The sequence below is a fragment of the Manduca sexta genome, chromosome 27, assembly GCF_014839805.1.
Source record: "Manduca sexta isolate Smith_Timp_Sample1 chromosome 27, JHU_Msex_v1.0, whole genome shotgun sequence".
Classification (NCBI taxonomy): Eukaryota; Metazoa; Arthropoda; class Insecta; order Lepidoptera; family Sphingidae; genus Manduca; species Manduca sexta.
This window is the reverse complement of record NC_051141.1, coordinates 8,389,126-8,410,085: the sequence shown is the minus strand read 5'-3', so window position 1 is coordinate 8,410,085 and position 20,960 is coordinate 8,389,126. Positions and strand designations below refer to the sequence as shown.

The 20,960-nt window shown below is 33.3% G+C and overlaps 1 protein-coding gene across 1 annotated transcript in view; it reads left to right on the top strand.

Annotated features, from left to right (window-relative positions):
- The first annotated feature begins 2,881 nt into the window (after positions 1 to 2,881).
- LOC115442884 (frequenin-1) overlaps positions 2,882 to 20,960 on the top strand; it is a 192,901-nt gene continuing 174,822 nt past the window's right edge. Inside the window, exon 1 of the mRNA XM_030168071.2 lies at positions 2,882 to 3,111. The gene's annotated coding sequence lies outside the window, so the exon portion shown is untranslated. The remainder of the gene's footprint in view (positions 3,112 to 20,960) is intronic.

Below are 20,960 nucleotides of genomic sequence, written 5' to 3'. Positions count from 1 at the left end.
ATTCATATTCTGCCCTACCTATTGGATGTCTAATAATGATATTATAACGAACTAGCTTTTGATCACGACTTTACCGCTGTGGGAAAAGAAGAAACTAATTTTTTTTTTATTGTGGGGTAATATTATTCCATACCAAATTTTATCAATATCGGTTCGGTGGTATAGCTGTGAAAGCGTTATGCGTGTAGTTGTAATACGGACTTTGTTCTTTAAATGTGGCTGATGAAATAAAACAGGAATGCAATCTTTATAACAATAATTGACATCTAAGCGTCATTATAGGACATTTTTAACTATGTGGAATACCTGTCGCCGTGCACATCCTTTGTACTTGCACTAGACACAGAATAGAAAATGGCGACCACGAACTGTTAATATTGTTCTCATATAATTATAATGAAACTAATTGTTATTCTCATATACTTAATTATAATGAAAATAATTGTTAAACTAATTAGCATTTGATTATTTATACGTTTGTCAGTTATGTACATCAATATATTGGTAATCTTGCAATGGTGTCGAACACTGTGATGGCTCCTGAGTTAACTATCGTATCTGGAAAAATTGCGACATTCACATTTTAGTATTTCGTTATCTAGTTACTGTTTACTACAAAAGCTATTGAGTTCAAAAGTTCATAAAGGAAAAAACACTACATTGCCAATCACTAACTACCTTTTTTATGGGTTTTGGTAGTAAACAATACTTACATAACGAAACGGTAAAAAAAATGAATACCTCTTTTTTTCAGATATGATAGTTTACTTTGGAGCCATCGATTGGTGTTGTATTTGTGGCACCATGACAGATATCTAAATTGATATTAATATCAAACTAGATAGGTACCGCCGTATACAAGGTACTACAACATCCGTGTCCACTAGGCCTGCGTAAGCAGATATGTCGCGCAGAGATGTGTCGCCTGGCGAGCGATAATTATCTCTGATCAAACAATTATTTATTCGAAACTCACTCCACCATTAGATGCAGTGGAGTCAGTCCGAATGAATATACGCGAAGAGTCTTTAAGTTAATTTGAATATTTTGATTTGTAATGGATGCGACCTATCCGAGCTATGTGTGTGACATTTTAGAAGCGATTAGATAGACTGTGATCATTATAGAGCCACTAATTTACGGCCTTGTATATACAGCTTGCCAATTGAAATAGCTACCTGCCCGACCGACTCTCGAACGAGAGGCCTATCTGCAGTCGATAGGCACCATAAACTGATTCGTATACATCGAGTCAGCCAACTGTGGCATTTTTATTCGAACATTCATTGTTTTAACTTGGACGGGAAGTTACAACGACGTGGTATGATCAGTCTATGAGTATTAGTACTATCAGATAACCACCGTATTCCTCCTTTTTTGTCGGGGTTTATACATACGTACTTTATAGTTAAAATAATTACAATTACTAGGGATATTCGTAATTTTTGTGGCCTATAGTAATAAAAATATGCTGGAAAAAGAGGTGATACTTTATGAATACATACTTGATATTTCTATGCTGACAAAGTAGTTAGTAGACAGTGCGAGTTCAATCTGGGAATGCTATTTCTCGTGTACGGAGCCGTAAGTAAAAGCGAATATGTTAATAATTTTAGTTCGTATTTTCACCTGACGATTCTCCCAGAGGGTGTCAACGTCAAGCAGGCGGACGGTCGTAAAAAATAAGCCGAATGCTTTCTGCATCATGCTTGGAAAAGTGTGTTGCGTCGCCGTCACATTGGAGTAGGGTAAGGGCATACGAAGGGTTTTCTGAAGACGCTTTTTACAGTAAACTTTGTACTTTACATTTCTTTTCAAAACAAGATATTTACGTAATTACACTAAAATCCTTAATATAAAGTTTCTGGCAAAACTAATCCCGTAATGTCTGGGAAACTACAATATTTTGTTTGTAAGGGCCGTGTTTAAAAGTAAAAGTGGCATTGTCGTAAAAAAAGTCTTTTATGTGCGGGTGTGAGAGTGTAAAAGAGCAGTAAATAGGGAACAATGTGTGATTCAAGAAGTTAATATGGGAATTAGTATTTGCAAACGTACATGTCTATTGTCTATACATTTTACCAAAAAAATTTGAGTACTTAATGTGTAGTTACGTACAATTAGGTATTTAAGAATGCTGTTTACAACTAAATAAATATACAAAATACTTGTAATCCTGACGCTTGACTGCATCGTAAACGAAACGAACTTTTTCCCATGCAATACTGGCTAATATATTTGTAGATCATTTTGTGGATTTTAGATATATTTTGCTTAATTCGAACCTGACAGCACACATTGAATTACCAACGCTTTGCCCGCGGCGCCACGGAGTCTGTCGTGTAAATTTAATTATGAATTATGCTCGCAGATTAGCCGCCTAATGTGTGAAATTAGTTTTTGCCACCACTTAGCGCTACACGCATTTGGTTATATTATAAATTTTATTTTGTTGAAATAAGATCTACAATACATTATATTTCATTTGCATGCATTAGGGAGTTAGTAAAATTTACCTAGGAAATAAAATAACTACAATATATTTACCAGATTCATTTTAATAATGTTTTTGTGTTCGCTTCGTTTACGGGGGCATAATACGCGTTACGCACAAATGTTAGGGATCCCGATCCTTAAAAGTAACGGCGCGGGCGTTGTAGGGAGTGTGTTTTGGGTAGGTGCGATGCGGTGGTGGTGTAGTATGGCGCATGTGCCGAAGGGCTTTATGTAACCGCGGGCCGATCCGAAACCGAGCGCGATCCATGGACTAACGTCCGTTAGGAAACTTTACTCATTCATCTTTTCCCTAAAAGCGGTGCGCGGGTCGGAGCCGCGCTGCGCTACGGAGCTTGTTACATAACGGTGGTTGAGGGCGACGGCGACTCCTACTCGAGCCGCCCTGGCGAGCGGACCTGTTCACCGCGCGCGCCCGCACCCTCACTCCCTCACACTGTGAGTGCCGAGTGCCGAAGGGATCGCCGCCGCGTCTCCGCCACCGCGCCACCGATCGCCTTCCGCCGCGCCGTTTTTGAAACAATCTTTGCTCGGACTTGCTAAGAGTCTGCGATACAAACTTTAATCCGCGAGTTGGCTTCTGACTTCTCGTCGAAGGCGGTAAGCCATTTGTTTACTTGCATTAATTTGTTTATTGTTTGTCTTCTCATTTCAGCTAACTTTTTTGTTATAAAACATCATACCTTTCTGTTGCCCAAACCATCATCATAATTCGATACATTTATATTTTTCGGCTGTGCGTTTAATTTACTTTCAGAAATATGTTAAATAGTTATTAAAATTTGTATGTTGTTAAAATTACGGAGTATTGCAATAAACATTTAGATGCGTATTTCTTAGTACATATTTCTGTTTAATGTTCTATATATTTTAAACTGCTAGTATTGTAATATTAATATACCTCTGGATTTAATACACAATTAAAAATATTCCTGTCGAGTAAACAAGCAATAAATGTGAGTAACACCACTGTAATCATATTGAAAGCAAAACTTCGTAAAGAAACGACAACAAAATTAAAAACATCGTGATCACGCCGAACCTTTAAAAGTAGAGCCATGAGTGTAATAATTGCTTTTAGAATTCTCGCAAAAGCAGCTTCCACGAAATGTTTATGACACACAAACAAGAAAATATGACAAAGTGTCGACATCAAGACGCCGTTTTCCTTTGTACTTATACAACAAAATATCTCACCCGGAGAAAATGTAAAAATTTAACTTATTTTTTAAATAAATATGGAAGAATTACGTTTTAATATAAAATATCAAGTAATCGATAACAGCAAGAGAGCAATAATAAATAAAACGTAGCTAAAACTTTTCCTGTTGTATAAATTGCGTGGTACGTAACTTCGTAGCCCGTAGCGAATCCGTAGAGGTCTAATAAAGAACCTATAATTTTTGCCCGACCCAGCCATGAACGTTGGGTATGTGATTAATGCTTCAAGGGGTCGTGGCTGTTCACCGCTATATTATGGCAGCCACATAATACTAGTAGTCTCTAAAGGTCACTATTTATTATTGAAATGCACATGATGTCGTAATGTTGCTACGAATTATTATTGTGCATAATTATACCGCAGTACTGCTTGAGATCTGGCAAATTTAACGTGGATAAGTGACGAAGGGCCTATATATCCTGATTCCTACCGGCTTCCCTTTCGTAACTTATATTTAAATTACGATTAGAATTTGTGGACCGTATTTATGCATTTTTTGCATTAGTACCTATATGATGAGTTGGGTTCCCTTTGGGAAAATATAACTCTTCGCCGCTTTCCTATTGTAATGCATGCGAGTGCTCTCTGTTTTATTAATTTTAACATTGTCACAAAATTGACTACGAAAGCAAAAATATTACCGTAAAGAAATAATAAATCTTTATTGGAAGCCATCACCACGGAGAACCCAATCATAATAATTTTACTTCTGAATGGAATTGCACTTACATTCGAACTAAACTTCAATAATAAAATATATTTTCTTAAGTGACGATAGTGCAGGAAACTATTAAGCCATTCTCGCGCGACGCCGAGAAGCCAAAGCTTTGCAGCACGTTTAAAATACACTAAAAGTGTCTTATTGTTAAAGTACTGAGTAAACGCAATAAAAGTAGATTAAATGGCATTTGCTACCGCCTTTACAGGATAGGAATAGTCAATCATATTATTCAATAAATTCTAAGATATTATAAATAGGTAAATTATAAATGAATAGACTCGTAATAGTTCGATTTAAAAAATTTGAAATAATTATAATCGAAACATGCTAAAAATAAATAAAACCTTTTTTACAATTTTGTTCAACCTATTTTTAATAACCAGATTTACACAAGATTTTAACGCCAAATTCCTTTGCCCACGCAATAGAGCAATAGAAATGAGAATAGCAGAATATATGGATTAATACGAGGTAAACACAATCTAACTGAGTTTTATGTGATTGTGCCAATCCATCAACAATTGATATACATGGAATTTATATCGCAGGAATTTATTTAGGCAAATGGAAGCTTACATTACGTCGAGTTTTTACCCGCAAAACGTTTTTGTTTGCGATAAACATGTTTTTAGATATGATATCTGATATACCGTGTGCTACTTTAACTTTTACTAGTGTTATATTATGAATTTACAATTTTTTATTCGCTACATTGTAATAATAAAGTAGTGTATGTTTTTTATCCGATAGAAAACTGAAAAAAAGCTCCCAGCTTTGAGCTTGAACCTTGCCTATAAAACGGGATGCTAATGGATTCAATATGGGAGACTCTTTGTCTTTTCGGCTAAAACGGTGGAGTTAACTGCAATTTAGCCTTTAATAAATGAATGCTGATGCTTTCGTTGGTTCAGCAAAGAAAATTATTTACGTTATTAAATTTTCAATTAGATTTGGAATTAGAACTTAGTATAACAAAAAAAATATAATTATAGTTGCACTTAGTAGGGACGGTATAGACCGGAGTGGCATAAAGTATAGCGCGGTATTCGCATATATATTATTGAAGTGGTCTCAGGTTGATTTTAATTCTTGTTGAATATGCTGTTTATGTATTTGTGATTTAGTTCTACGTTACTCATATCTATTTATAGGCTTTGTGTAACTAAAGTATTTTACCGTTAATGGAAAACTTATGTTCTTACTTAATTTGACATTGCGGGGCTCGGTAGTTTGGACAAATTAATAATCGTCAAGCCCTACCTATTTACCTAATACTATTGAAGTGTCAATTAGATCCAAATTTTGACAGTTAATTTCGGACATTAAACATGGAAAACAACTCCAAACGTAGGAAATTGGCATTGACATTTCCTTTTATTGTCAGATGTTACTGGTATAATGCGGCAAGATGTTAATCTATTCATACTAATCTATTAACGCTGTACGGATAAAAAATCAGTAAGTACTTATGCAAGACGGCGATGACGACGCGATATTAATTTTACACATGGGTAGGACCAGTGATTAGTAACCATAAATATAATTATTACGTTAAATGACAGTTTTTTTTTTTATTTTACTAAGTATTTTTAAAAATAATCAATAGATAACAGGAATATTGGTTATTTTACTTATGATTTAATTCCATCGAATTAAATATTATTTGTGAAGAATATGATTAATAATGTTTTAGGTTATTTTGTAAATATTGTTCATTTTTTACAATTAGTTATTTCTTATTTTTCAAACTACGAGTAGGGTTATTTTTTTTATTACGGATCACTAGTCCCGTGCGTGTGGGAAATTTATGTCGCATTGTCGGCGCAACCCTGTATATCGAAATTTAAGACAATACCGAGTCCCCTTTCTGTTAGCATATTTACGATGCCCGTAGTTTATTTTTATCCATACTACGTCATTTAACACTATAACAGGCGTACATTATTAATATATAATAAAATTTTATATTTTTCAATTACTTATATTACTATATACAAATTAACTTTCTGTATTATAAAAATCGTTCTTTAAATGTAGTATTTCCAGGTAATTAATTCGAAACGTTGATGTTAAATGTGAATTGCAATAAAACTATGATTGCCGTATTATATGACTGTCCACGATTCTAAACTCTACATCTATTTGATATTTTAATTTTAGTATTCAAATTAAATATAAATATTTACAGAGTTAATGGCCGTTGCAGGTAATAAAGTATGCACGAAAACAAATGGCCAATCTACATTAAATTTGTATGTTCAATTAGGATATAAAACTGTCAATGTTACTAAATAATGTATTAGTTAAATCACACAATAGCGATCTGTACAATACACGCGCGCTCACTTCGTCAATCTATCATCGGCCGAAGAATATACAGCTTTAGTCGAAATAGTTCGACCGTCTCGTGAACTCTGCTAGGACTAAATGACTTGGAATAGACCAAGGGCCGTTCCATTACTTGTTCTTATAGATACGTGTATGAAAATTATTAGTATAAATAAATGTGATGATAGTAACTGAAGTATTATAAAATATTCCGAATAAAACTGTGCGCTTGAATTAGCACTATCTATAATTTTTTGATATAAAGGTATTGCAGAACTTAGAGTAAGACGGATTACTAGTAGTATCTCAAGATAAAATTACATGATTTCGTAACGCTCGTGTGTCTTGTGTACTTTTTGATAGAAACATGGGTTCCTCCGGCAAACTTATAAATCTTGAAATTGAAGTACGGGAAAAGTTTAATACAATAATCTCATTTCGTGTAGGTATCAGATTTAATTAATCCAAGCAATAGTAAACTGTTTTGAAAAATAAAATTTGTATAAATTGCACTGAAAAGAAAAGTTGATGTGACCCATTCGCTCCGTGATTTGCACCACTGACGTGGCCCGTTTATTTGTTTGACGTTGAATTGTGGAATGTACGAAGTGTTGTCTGACTGAATGAATGACTTTTCGTCCATTTTAGCTATTTGCGAGATGAACACCTAAAAAATTATAACCAAACACTATTAAAATTGTGCTTTAAAACCAAACCATATTTAATTTGTGCTTTTTAAACTTGTAATATTTCCTTTATTTGTTTATTCATCATGTGAATACGTGCAGTACGTATGTTCTAACCGTTTCTAACTATATAATTTATTATAAATTATTCAATGGTGCAATGATGACTTAATTTCACACAAATTATGTTTAAAAGTGTATTGTATAAAATGATTGATTAAGGCGTGACTTAAGTCTTCAAGTGGTGTAAAGCAATGTTTAATTAAATATTTTAGTAATATTAATTAAATAATAAAGTATTAAATTATTTAATTATTAAATAATTACTTATTTTATAAATTAAGGATATAGTAAACATTCCCGGTATTTTACTGAGACTGCAGGAATTTTATCAGAAGCCAAGACAAGCTAATTGTTATATAATGATATTCCTTATAATTGCAAACTATCTAGTCAAAGTAGGTAGGTAAGTTTTATTTATTTATGCACTTTATATAAAAACGTGTATAAATAGACTTGATGCCATACGCATTATCTCCTAGTCAATCTTAAGGTGATGTAGAGATTAAAAAGGTAGACGCATCAGAGGTAACTCAAAATATAAATTCACAAATAAACAAGTTTTAATCTTCTGTGCTGTCTGTGCTCTGCAGTTATTTTATACCCAACAGGTTTTTCAAAAAATAAACTGATATCACTCGGACAAATTGCGTTTTAATAGAAATGCTTTTAATTGCTGCCAATGAGATGTTAATATCGCTTTCGCCATCACTGCCACGATCGAATATCACTCGGGGTTTTGTTGCGCTATCTTGCGACATATAATTCTTTAAAATAATTTAATAACATACGCTAAACTTGCAACAAATATTACAAGTTTAATGAATATTTATAGTATGAAGTTTGGGATGCTACCACAGAGAGTACTAAATCGCAATCCCGCTGGTGTAACCCACAATTCGCGAGCACACATGACCTAATATAAACAATTTCGAAGTAAACATGAGTACATTGTTTACCTGTACCAACGGCTTAAGATGCTTAATTAATTACGGTTATTTAGTTGTTTAGAATGGCGTTCAGCGATTCCACTGAGAAATGAATGTCACTACCTAAGTATACAGTTTTTTTTATCTCTAACTCAAATGTAGACATGACATAATACGCATATCACTCAGAAGTAGGTTCATTATGATGATATAGCAAATAAATTTCGTTGTTAGTGTGAACGCGAAGGTACATACATATTTCCGATATTGTATTGAAGGTAACTATTACGTAGGTATTATAAGTTACTAGATTGAATTTAATTATTTTTGTGTGTACTTAATGGCCATTTGAGTTTATTGAGTGACTATATCAGACGTCAAGATAGTTTAGAATGTAGATTGTAAGACACTTGGGTCTTCGTCGAAAAGGTTTGTGGTGTGTATCGAATATCCGAAACCTCGGAGATAGGTGATAGCTTAATAACATGCCGTGATTGTGTATTGGTTTACAGTTCTTTATGTCTTCGAAACATTCAGTTTTAATTTTATAGAAATTGTATTTACTTAGCAGATAAAAAAAGGAATGACTTTGAATTTGACTAAACATACAGTTGACTACTATGCAATACAATCTATTGATTCCAAAACGCTTTTTTTGTTGTATAATATTAAAATACAATAAAAGAGAGAACAGAATATTTGTTTTTCTTATAGATTACATAATTTATTGATAAGTGCAGTACAAACCACAGTAATGCTATAACACAATGAGGTGGAAATGTATTCAAATGGAAAAATGGGATTGACGCGGAGTGCGCAGTGCGGACGGCGCGGCGGCCGACCAGCGGACAATACTCATGCGGGCCCACTATTAGTTTAGGTCCGGTCAATGGTCTTCGCTTCGATTTCCCACATAGGTTTGATTCCATAAATCAAATGCTTCCGAATGAAAACGGTAGTAAATCTTCACCCGATGAAAAAGTGCAGCAATTTATTTTTATTGTGTTAATTTATGAGAAACTAAATAAAAATAGTCACAACTGTTTTTCTGTGAAAGTATTAATGAAAAAATATCTCGTTGCCACTATCGGTTTAGATTTTATTGTTGCACGAGTGAGGTCAAAGAAAATATAGTTGTTTACAAAATAGTGATTTTCTTTTTAAAACATAATTCTGTTTGTATCTTTACCAACAGAAGGCTCTTTCTTGTCTGAGTAGTATTACCTACTGCCTTCTAAGCATTTTTAGATTTGTTATTTAACTACGGTTTTTAACGTTTTATTACTTGACTACGGAAATAAATTTATTGTTCTAATTCTTTAATCATAATACTATGTGGCCCTGTGGGATGGATTTTTGTGGCAGTAATGGCAGAAGCAACAAAAGAGTACATTTTTAAGATCAGTATTTATTTTGTAAAAAGCTTCCACCACACATTCTGTAAAAATTTCTACTCCAATTTGAATATAACAAAACTCAGAGGCGACAAATTTATAAAAGAATAATTAAATCGTTATAAGCAATAGAAAATAATAAAAAAAAAAAATATTGACTTACATTTCACGTAGATTCTAAGCTACTTTCTATCGGTACAATAACTTAAACTTATGACTAGCACATTAAATGTTATTCATGAAATGTTTAGTTCCTGAAAAAATTTCATTTCGTTTTAGTAGGTTAATCCACCTGGAACACAAAGTTTTATTATTTTTAAATGCGGTATCGAGTATTATCCCATACAAAATGTATGCTGAAAGACTAGGAATTTCTAACTATAAAATTATTCTAATCCTTAGTGGTCCCACTGAGTCGTTTGAGTTTTAAGCAATTGAATCCAAATATTTTTTTTCATATAAATTGCCCATTTAAAGCTTTTTCTAACTTTTTGCATGCAGATCTTAACATCTTCAAAAATGCTGGACATTTTCTTAAGAAAGTTTTTATGTAGCTAAAGCGGTTAAGGTAGCTGCTCTTACTGCCCCAGTTGAAAAATGCATCTTGTATACATGCATTATTTTTTTAATTCAACACTTATAATGTCACAGTTTTCAAAAAAGTCTTTGACCGCATTACAGATAACCTAAACCTACTGCAGGGCCCTTATTCTGTATGATAGTGTAAACGCGTAACGCGGCCGTGTCATGTTATCTTTGAGAAATGTGCGTGGAATGGTATTCTGTAAGCCAAATTTCTATAGTCCTAAACACGATGTGTTGAGTTACGTGCTTGTTACGCACTGTTAAAATAACGTGCGGGATAAAGAATAAGGCCCCAGTAGGTTGATTCCCTATGCTACTCGCGATAACACACCGTAAACGCGTGTTGTCAAAACAAGCTCTAAACACAAACGCGTTTCATACACGCGCCACGATGTGTAATTGAAAAATAGGTATTGTGTATGCCATACGATAGGTTGTCTATGCTTAATATTTTTATATTACGATGTGTTAATGCGTTCAGAAATCTTTCATCCCCTCGAATCGGCAAGTATCGGTTTTTTTTGAAAAGGCTTTTTTGTTTGTATTCGTGATATTAAATGATGTAACTCGAATAAATCACTGCCAAACTTTATTTAATCCCATTTTTGTATATACTTAAATGTAAGAAACGTGAAAGGAATATAAAAATAATTTAAAGAAATTTCTGTAGATTGTGATTGTTTTCAAACGAAAAAATATAACTTCAAAATTATTGTCAAATGTCAATGTCATTGACTTATTTACTTGATTTGTTTACTAAAGCCACATTTTAAAAATTGAATTGAATTGATATATTGAATGCTACTGAAGATTTTACACGAATGCTGTTATATGAATAATAGTAAATGCTGTTGTGCTTATGCAGTTTATGTTAAATTAGCGCTAACAACGGACCTTCCATTATAAAATTTGTTGCAAAATCGACAAGGCATTAACTCAAATTCTTTTTTTTTTATTTAGTTAAATAATGTGACGAGGATGCCGTTTACCTGATGATAAGCGATACGACCGCCCATAAACAGTTACAATGCCATCCGGAACTTTGAATTGTAAAGCACTATGTGACGTTCCACAGTAGGTTTTCAGAATGAGACAAAGATTTTAGGTCTTATAAAGTAATTACGCTAGTTACAATTTCCTCTAAACTGGTACACATCAGTGCATGGACACAGTTTAACTTGGCTTTAGAAATAGACATCGCCGTAGACACCTTATAACTATTAAGACAGACACTCACATATAACAGACTTACCAACAATAATTAAAATAAGTGTATATTGCCTATTAAACGTTATTTTTTAAAATTTATAGCTCTATTACCTAGTAACTTCTATTTGCCGCTCAACCGGCATTAATCTTTTTGGAATAAAAAGTACTCTATTCAATCCACAGCTCACTGTCTGAGTACCATATTTCATACACATTCATTTAGTTATTAAGGTGAAACTGATTAATTAACAAACATTCAAACTCATGTATAGAAATTTTACTTAAGTATATTATGTTATCTAAGACTGAACAACAAATAAAAAATAAAACAAAAATAATGTGTTGTTAAAACTGGAGTATATTTTACTATTATTTATTTGGAATATCTTGCATTACATTCACTATCCTGTAAAAGAAATTATTTTATTATTACATTTGATATTATCAGTTTTGTTAACATTAGTATTCAATGTAAGATGCCTTTGGTCTCCTAAAATAAAAAGGAAGTGTTTGTACAAACAATTTTAGATTTAACATGATTACATACTTTTGTTTGTAATTGTGTAAAATTATTGGGATTACCTACATGAAATTTTTGCTTTGTTTCCCTGGATCGATATTCACATTTAGAAGATTTTGATATTTAATTTAAAGCTGGCTAAGCCCTTGATTAAGACCTCTACCAATTACTTATAACAACAATAATGTATAACTAGTAAAAATTTCTTCAATAATCTTTATTGTTATCAAACTTTATAGGTACAAAACTTTCACCACAAAGAAACTACATAGTATTAATTGTAATGTACATAATTAAGAAAACATTGTTTAAAAAGATACCTTCATTAGTGTTTTATATTTGTTTGGCCTATCTATTTACTAATAGAAATATTACATCGAAGTAATAAAAAATAAACTTGATTGACCTCAATTGTTGTCAAAAGTCGGGTTGCCAGTAGTAAAGTAGCTTATTTTTCACCGCTGAGCCCATAACACAAATTTGACTAAAAAGATACAAAAACATAGGTTTGAATCGATCGAAAATTAATTCGATCATTTAGGATTTATGTTTGTTTTTGTTTCTGATAAGGTAGAATATTATATTTGAGTTTTCACGATGTAAAGAGGATACTATCGTCAATAGAAATTATACAGTCGTTGTATCTAAATAATTAATTTGTCTAAACGCGCATACCTAGTCTTGCCATAAATATTGTAATAAAGAAAAAAAGAAAATTGTTAACTGCAAATAACATTTATTACTTTTACAGTGTGTCAGTTTAATACATAAATATAAAACAATTAAAAATATAAAAAGCTTATTCGAAGTGGTCTCCATTGGCTGCAATACAGTCCTTTAAACGATGAGGCCAGTTATCAATAGAAGCACGCACTCTTTCCATGGGAAAATTCTTCACTGCCAATCGTATAGATTGTTTTAGGGACTCCAAATTATCATGGCGTTTAGAGCAAGCTGTACTCTCTAAAACTGACCACAAATCATAATCCAGCGGATTAAGATCGGGACTAGACGACGGCCAGTCTTCAGCTCTGATGAAGTCCGAAACGTTCGATTCCAACCAAGACTGCGTGGACCGAGCTTTATGACCCGGCGCCGAGTCTTGCTGGAAGGACCATACTTGGTTATTGAACATGGTGATGTTAAGGGGCTTAACTACCTTCTCAAGAATGGTATCTTGATACACTTGTGCCGATGTTTTGATACCTTTTTCACAAAAATATGGCTCAGTCACTCCTTCATAGCTAACACCCCACCAAACCATCACTGAAGTCGGATAATGTCCACGTTGCACTCTGTCGACTAATTGGGAAGCTTCCTTAGAGCTTTGAGCATAAATACGGTCATTTTGTTTGTTAAAATGTTGCTCAATTGTAAAAATTTTCTCATCCGTAAACAAAATTTTTCTGTGACCTCCCTTTGCGTACCGCTTCAGTAGTTGTTTCGATTTTACCACCCTATTCTTCTTTAAATTATCAGTTAAGAAATGGCCAGTGCGTCTCTTATAGGCTGCAAGTCCTAAGTCATCTTTTAAAATACGCGACATGGTTCTAGGTGCTATCTTCATTTCCCGAGATAAAATCTTTTGCTTTCGGACAGGATTTCTTCGAATTCTTTCCCTTACTGCTTTGACCACCTTTTTCGTACGAACACTACGTGGACGGCCAGATCTTTTCTGTCACAAACAGAGGAGGTCTCATTGTACCTATTAATAGCCCGGTACACAAACATTTTACTAATACCAAGTGTATGGAGAGTTTTAAAAATTGCATTTGGCTCCATACCTACTTTGTGTAATGCTATCACAGCGATTCGGTTCTCTTTATCACCCCACACCATTTTAATATCGCAAAATATTTTACAATGTATTGGCGCCAAAATGAGAAAACACAATGAACAATCGTATAAAAATGACAGATTCGAAATTCAAATGTAATATTTTTTTATAATTAAGTGTAACAGTATTTATGGCCAGACTAAGTAGACGCGCTGGATTGCCGCACGTTATTTTGACAATTCGTAACATGCCCGTAAGGCGGATGTGTCACACCTCATCGTGTTCATGAAATGTCAAATTAGCATCCAGAATACTCTTACACAGTCATAACACGAAGTTAACGAAACACGCCGTGTTACAAGTTCGACATTGTCGTAGAGAATCATGCCCCTGTAATTTTGTCACATCTCGATCTTTTGTCATCCATTAGCGAGCCACCGCAGTGTAAAGAGGAAATGTACCGAACTGAAGCCTGAAAGTTCCCTAAATTTTTGTGTTACGTTCTACGATCGTAACTTATTTATGAGGGAAATAAACTAGTTGATAGTTTGACTCCTCACTGACACGAGGTGGCGTTTTATGTGAAGCCACTTTGGAACAAGAGTAAATACAATATTATACAAGTTTGGCACTTGTTTTATATGCTTACTTTATTACTTCATTGTATTTATTCTCTCCGTTTAGCTGTATATTATAATTAAATTATAAATTGTTGTGTTGTATCATTTAAAACACTTATAATAAGCTATAGTTGAGGTCATACAAATATTTTATTTTATGTTATGTCTGAATATTTTTCGAAATTAATGATAAATTGAGATAAATTTATTTATTATCAAAGACAAACCATGAGAAGAATAAACTAAGCAATTACCTGTTATGAATGGTAGGATTGGAAAGAAAAACGTAAATCAAACATTCAAAATATAAAATCAAACAAGCAATTAATTTGCGGTGATAAATTGAAAAACGTGCAAAGAAATAGTATTCAAATAAGATAAATAAATGTTTGAGTCGGATGTCGGTGTAGGAAAAATACAAATATAAGGAAAAATTAACTGAATGTTCATGAAATAAAATCAAATCTAGAACATTCATTTTCACAAACACCAATTAATGCAAATTGCAGACTCATAGTATTGGAAAACTCAATTTATCTCAAAGGCTTTGATACTATTTTTGTATAATATTTACTATGTGGTAGGACAAAAAATAGCTCAATACACCGAACTTTATTGACTATTTTATTGACGGTCCGTAAAGGGTATACATAAGCAATGTAGGCAAGAGGTAAAGTTTTCATGGTTTACTTATCCGCCTTTATAAATCACCCCGCGTGGGAAAACTTCCACTACATAGTTAGTCACTGAGCGATTCTGTTTTCTTAAAAGGAGTCGTTGTCGGCCTGCAACACATAACTTGTTAGATTATTACTGTGAAAATATTGTTGAAATATACAGAGGATTTTATTTTTTGCGCATCGTGATATTAAGTATAGTATTATGAGTGAAAAAAATTATCTTCATTAAGGAAATAAAATTGTACATAATTATTTATCATTCAAAGCTGAGATTTTATTAATAATTTTTTTGTGTCAAATTATTTATAAAACGAAAACCAAATAATCACATAACACGCTAGGGAGTAGAGTGGGCAGACTTGCAACCCAATCATCCACGTTTGCGCCAAGTGTGTTCCTTCTCATGATGTGATAGAGGCCGAGTTTGTCTCCGGAGTCAGGACTTACTGCCATGTCTAATACTACTAATTCTTGACTCCGGGCTAATCTAAGTAGAAGAAGTTCGGTATCGCTTTGTCCAGCCTGAGAATCGAATCCGGGACTTCAAAGCGGTGCTCTACTCTGAACGCAATTCAACAACATCATGTTCTACTAATGAATATTAATTAAGACAAAAAATATGAATGATAACACGATTCATTAAATTTTAGAAATAAATTTATTAAGAGACCGTAATTAATTACGACTAGAATTAGTATTTTGCTTGTATGCGTTTTATACTGTGTCCAATATAATTAATTATTACATGGTTTTGTCCTTAACTAATTTATTGCAAGAAACCAAAGCTTTTTTATTTTATTTAATTAATATAAAACCTAGTTATACAGGTAAAATTTCACGTCCATTTGTACGATAGAGTTCAAAGACATGACAATTGTATACGTACTAGATTATATAAAAAACGCGACGAGGTTCAATGTATACCCAAGAGATGCGCATTAACAGTAATTTGCTTCTATGGTTTTATTGACAGGACACTCGTTGCAGCATTCTCACGCCTCACTGGCGATGTCCAGTGACAAAAGCAACCAATGAATGCACTTTAAAATAAAAAGAGGGACTGAAGTGTTGGTAATGTCATCGTAGTATTACGTGGTTGCTACTTTTTGTCTCGCTATGTCACGCCATCCAGACGGGTACTCTAGTTTTTCATACCGAACAACCCGGTTTTTGATGACCAATTAGCCTCTACATTGTACGGAACAGAATATATGAATTTTAGATGGACGTATAAAACAATAACGGTGTGTAATTTTTCTACAAGCCGCAGTGTGGTGTCGTTTCTGAATTGTCTCTCGTGGAAAAACTAATTGGGTCGTGCTGTAGTTTGTGAATAAAAGCTATAATAGCGCTGGTTAATAGACAAATATGACTGTAGAACAACACGCAAGCGTTCGCTTAAACATTAAGGAAAGCTCTACAGTTTTCAATGCGCCAACGTGAATACCTAGAGAAATTAACATTATGAAATAGTTGCATAGCATGAAAATCACTACGAACGAAAACGAGGACATCGTATAAGGTCCTCGCTCCCGTACGAATTCGACGTTTCACCAGTTTCCACCCAGTAAGCAATTAGCGGCATGCGAGCCTGTAGGGCCTCGGGAATATTATATTTTGTTGTCAACATTTAACTAATTTGATCAGCGCTGCACATGGTAAGCGGAATTAATTAATGCTCGATACATTGTTCTAACACACATGGTCCACAGCATTATTCATCCAAATTACTTAATGTGACAGATTTGAGCATTCAATATTATTTCTTTAGTATTTCAGAGTAATATACAAACTTTATAAAAAATTATACAAACTTTAACATTTTGATTTGTTTTATATGTATATTCGTCACATAGGCGTTTGTTATTCCAATTTCCAATATTTAGTGTAACTCATTGTAAAATTAAAGAGCTTTCTGGAGCACAGGTACTACAAGATAATAAATAATCTGTCAAGCACTGTAATTTTGGTGATTCTTCAACTAAGGTTCGAAGTAGTCCGTCGACTCATCGAGCCATCTAATTATGAACGAAATTAAGTTGGCGTTTTGGTAATTTAGTGTCTCAAATTATGTTTCTTGGTCTCACCAAACGCCGGGCAGAAACTAACACAATGGTTTAGAATCTCATTAGTAATCAGTATTAGCTTGTATAGATGTTGTATTTTATCTCTCTTCAACTAAGTTTTGATCGAATTTAGATAATACAATCCCATACGAAAGACTCAGACTCTCCAAATTGCTCCGACTGTGGACTGTGGAGTTAGAAAACACACACATCATGTTTTGTCGGAGTGTGTGTGGAGTGGATCTCATTCTTAGAGTTTCAATGTAAGTAAGCATTATAAATAGTTTTTTGTCGGTTCTTGCGTCGGCAGAGGCTAGAGTTTTATTGAACAAATATTTTGAAATTGTGAAAAGTGAGTGAACACCGCTAAATGCGGAAGTACGGAGCGAAATGGTCGTGAAATTAGGATCAAGCTCTTTAAGTAAAGATAGAAAAAAATAACTAAGTTTAGATTGAATTTAAAATGTTTAATCCAATCCAATCCGTCCTAGCCTATTCGAAATTTGACTCAAAAACATTCAGCTGTTATTATGTATTTACTTAAAATATCTTAAGGCTTACAATAATATTAGTGCGTACAAGCATACGAAATAAATTTATTAATGGATATCTTGGGAATACTTAAATAAAAGTTACCCGCGTTACTTTTGATATAAATATTATTTTTCTCTAAACTATTAATTAAACCCACTAGAAACACTTACCTTCCCACAATATGGCGCATCTTGTTTGCCATACAAGCGTTCACGCTAAGATATGATTATTTTGCGAAAAAGCGAGACAAATACATTTCCGACAATATTTTTGTAGGAATAATAGTTGATTAATGTTTGCCGCGTGATACTCGACGCGCACAATACGTACGGCGCAGCGTGATAATATGGCCCTGTTTTCTTACAACTCTTTTACTTTCTTACTAGGCAAATGCCTCTCCTTTCATCTTTCTTCTTTGCCATTTATTTCATTAATACAAAAATGCCTCATACTTAAATCTAGGAAAATAATAAACTATCTTCAACATTTTCTTTTCCTACTTTGACAAAATCTAGAAATTTTATTGAAATAACCATTTGGTTAACTAACCTAGTTGAGTATACCCTTAGTTTTAAATTGATCTTTACAAATACGGGATCTGTAAGAACAGCCATAAACCCCATTAGTAGTATTGTAAAAAAATCAGAGAATTAAATTATTGATGTGATTTTATTATGGGTTGCGTAGTTTTTTGTTATTGATGAGGTTCAAGTATGGCTTTGCGTGATTGCGTGCCGATTAATTAAACGCAGTACGAACAAATCCAAAAAAACGTAGTTATAAATTTTAAGTAACACGAGTATTCTAACGCACCTTTAATAGGATTGTTAAATAGACATAAATTAAATATAATTTTTATTTCAACGTACAGATAACCGAATTCTTGCAACAATAAGTTAATCAGTAAAAAAATAAGTAAATGTCGAGGACACCCTACGGAACTTCGTCGAAGGATGTTTTTATATCGTATCAGAGAGAATCCAAAGAAAAGTTGTTTTAGCAAATAAAGCCTTTTATATTGCGTCATCCGTGGATTACCTTCATGATTTATTATCTCATTCTTAGAACAAATGTAGTGAGTGGCTTGTTGATACAGGGCGAGTTATTATTTTTTGTATAGTAGGTAACAATTGTTACTGAATAGAAAACTCTTCAATAACTTCTACGGTTTGAAATGCATTAACATTTTCCTGTCAAGGAATTCTTTATCTTCGTATAATTATTAATAATTATGCTTCTTCTTCTAATGATAAAGTTATATATAATATGCCGGCTATCTTATTGCTCTTTATTAAGCTCTACGAAAACAGTGTCGAGTATTTTGAAATATTAGTTTAATAAAACCTGTTGCGTGTGTTAGTTGTTGTATAAACAGTGCTTCTCTGTTGGATGGTTGGCAGTCTGAAGTTGATTGCTGAGCATTTACTATAGTAGTAAGAGAGCGATGTTGTAGTTATGCCGTCACTATGGTAGTCCTATTTCGTTGCCTAGTTTTGTATTATATTAATTCTGGGTTCATTTCGAAATCTTTATTAATTAGATTAAGATTAGATATGATATTTGCGGTATGATTAGATACTTGAGTTTGGTTAATGCCATGAGGCACCAGGCTATAGATTTTGAGTACTTTTTGAGCAAACAAACATTGTGAAGAAATAACGTAACTAACGTGCCGTGGGTAACGTTAACTAACGTGATAGTCGAGAGGTTGCTTTCATTGGATCTGCGACATATAATTTTCATATCGCAATTCGCAATGTTATTTTTACCCCTTATATTTCATGTTATTAATAAAAAAAACTTTTGTTCTTTATAATAATGGATAAATAATTGAATCTCATTGCAAAAATGTAGTTTCTTTGCGAAAATAACAATTTCAATCCACAAAAATCCACGACTACGAACATACGTACTCCTTAATATAATAAGAACTCCCTATTCCGCACATAGGTAGAGACCCGTGACCGTAATAAAAAGTCACTCTGTGTATTCGGGAGACGAGGTTCAGCAGATGATTAATGGATAACGAACTAACAGCCACTACAACAATTGCAATCAAAATTACAGGCCAAGAGTAAGAAGTTACGGAAAAAAATATACATTGTTTTCTTTGGAAGTGGCAAGAAATATAACATAGCTTTTAATTTATTTGATGCTATTGAAGGAAAGCTTGTGGGTAGATAATATTTTCTACGCAGATATTTCAGTGCTACAAGATACCCTGGGCCGCCTCCTATGCCGATGAAAGTCACCGCGGGTTTTATTTGTTATGCTGGTGTAGGGGTATGTGTGGTTAGGTACTCGGTCCAATGGTTCCACTTGCTCACCAGGTGGCGGTAACGATAAAGCGTTTTCACCGCGTATGTAGTCACTGCGATTGCAGGATATCGACATATTTACATCATTAGTAATATATAGTGAGCCCTGTGTAAGGTGTTGAAAATCCATCTACAAATTTAAAATTTTTGAAAAGCACAATAGCCGCGAAAAAAATTAATACTTTAACGGTGCAAGTGCCGTAAGTAGTAGAGTTCCGTATCACCGACTGTAAGTTATCGATTTAACGAACAAAACAAATCAAATAAATTGAATTATAAGAAATTAAAATAAATTTGTATACTTTTAAAGCACTTTTATACGAATAAAAAAATATAACATATCGCTGCTGGTTAATTCTTTGAAATGTTACTAGTTAGTTGCTATTAATTATTAACGCAAATATGGATTTAAAGGATAAAAGTTTTATAAATTATAATCATCTAATAGGTTGGGGAATTAGTCCTTTCGCAAACAGTATACCTATATATAAACTTGTAATAAAATCTCTTTAGGTGTACTATTTGTGTCTGGCTGGATTTGATGACATTAAAAAGGTTATATTATGATAAAAGAAACAAAATAGTAAAATGGTCTTTTCGACTATATTTAGTTATTTTTTGTGGGTTTATTACGCGATTACTCGGCGATTTGTGGACCGATTTTCAAAATTTCTTTTTTGTTTGATAGGAGATACTTCTGAAGTGGTCCATAGTCACCACCAAGTCAGAGATGATTGCAACACTCAAATTTTATAAGTCCGCACATCGTTTTTCGCAAATTTTATGAAGTAACTTAAGTA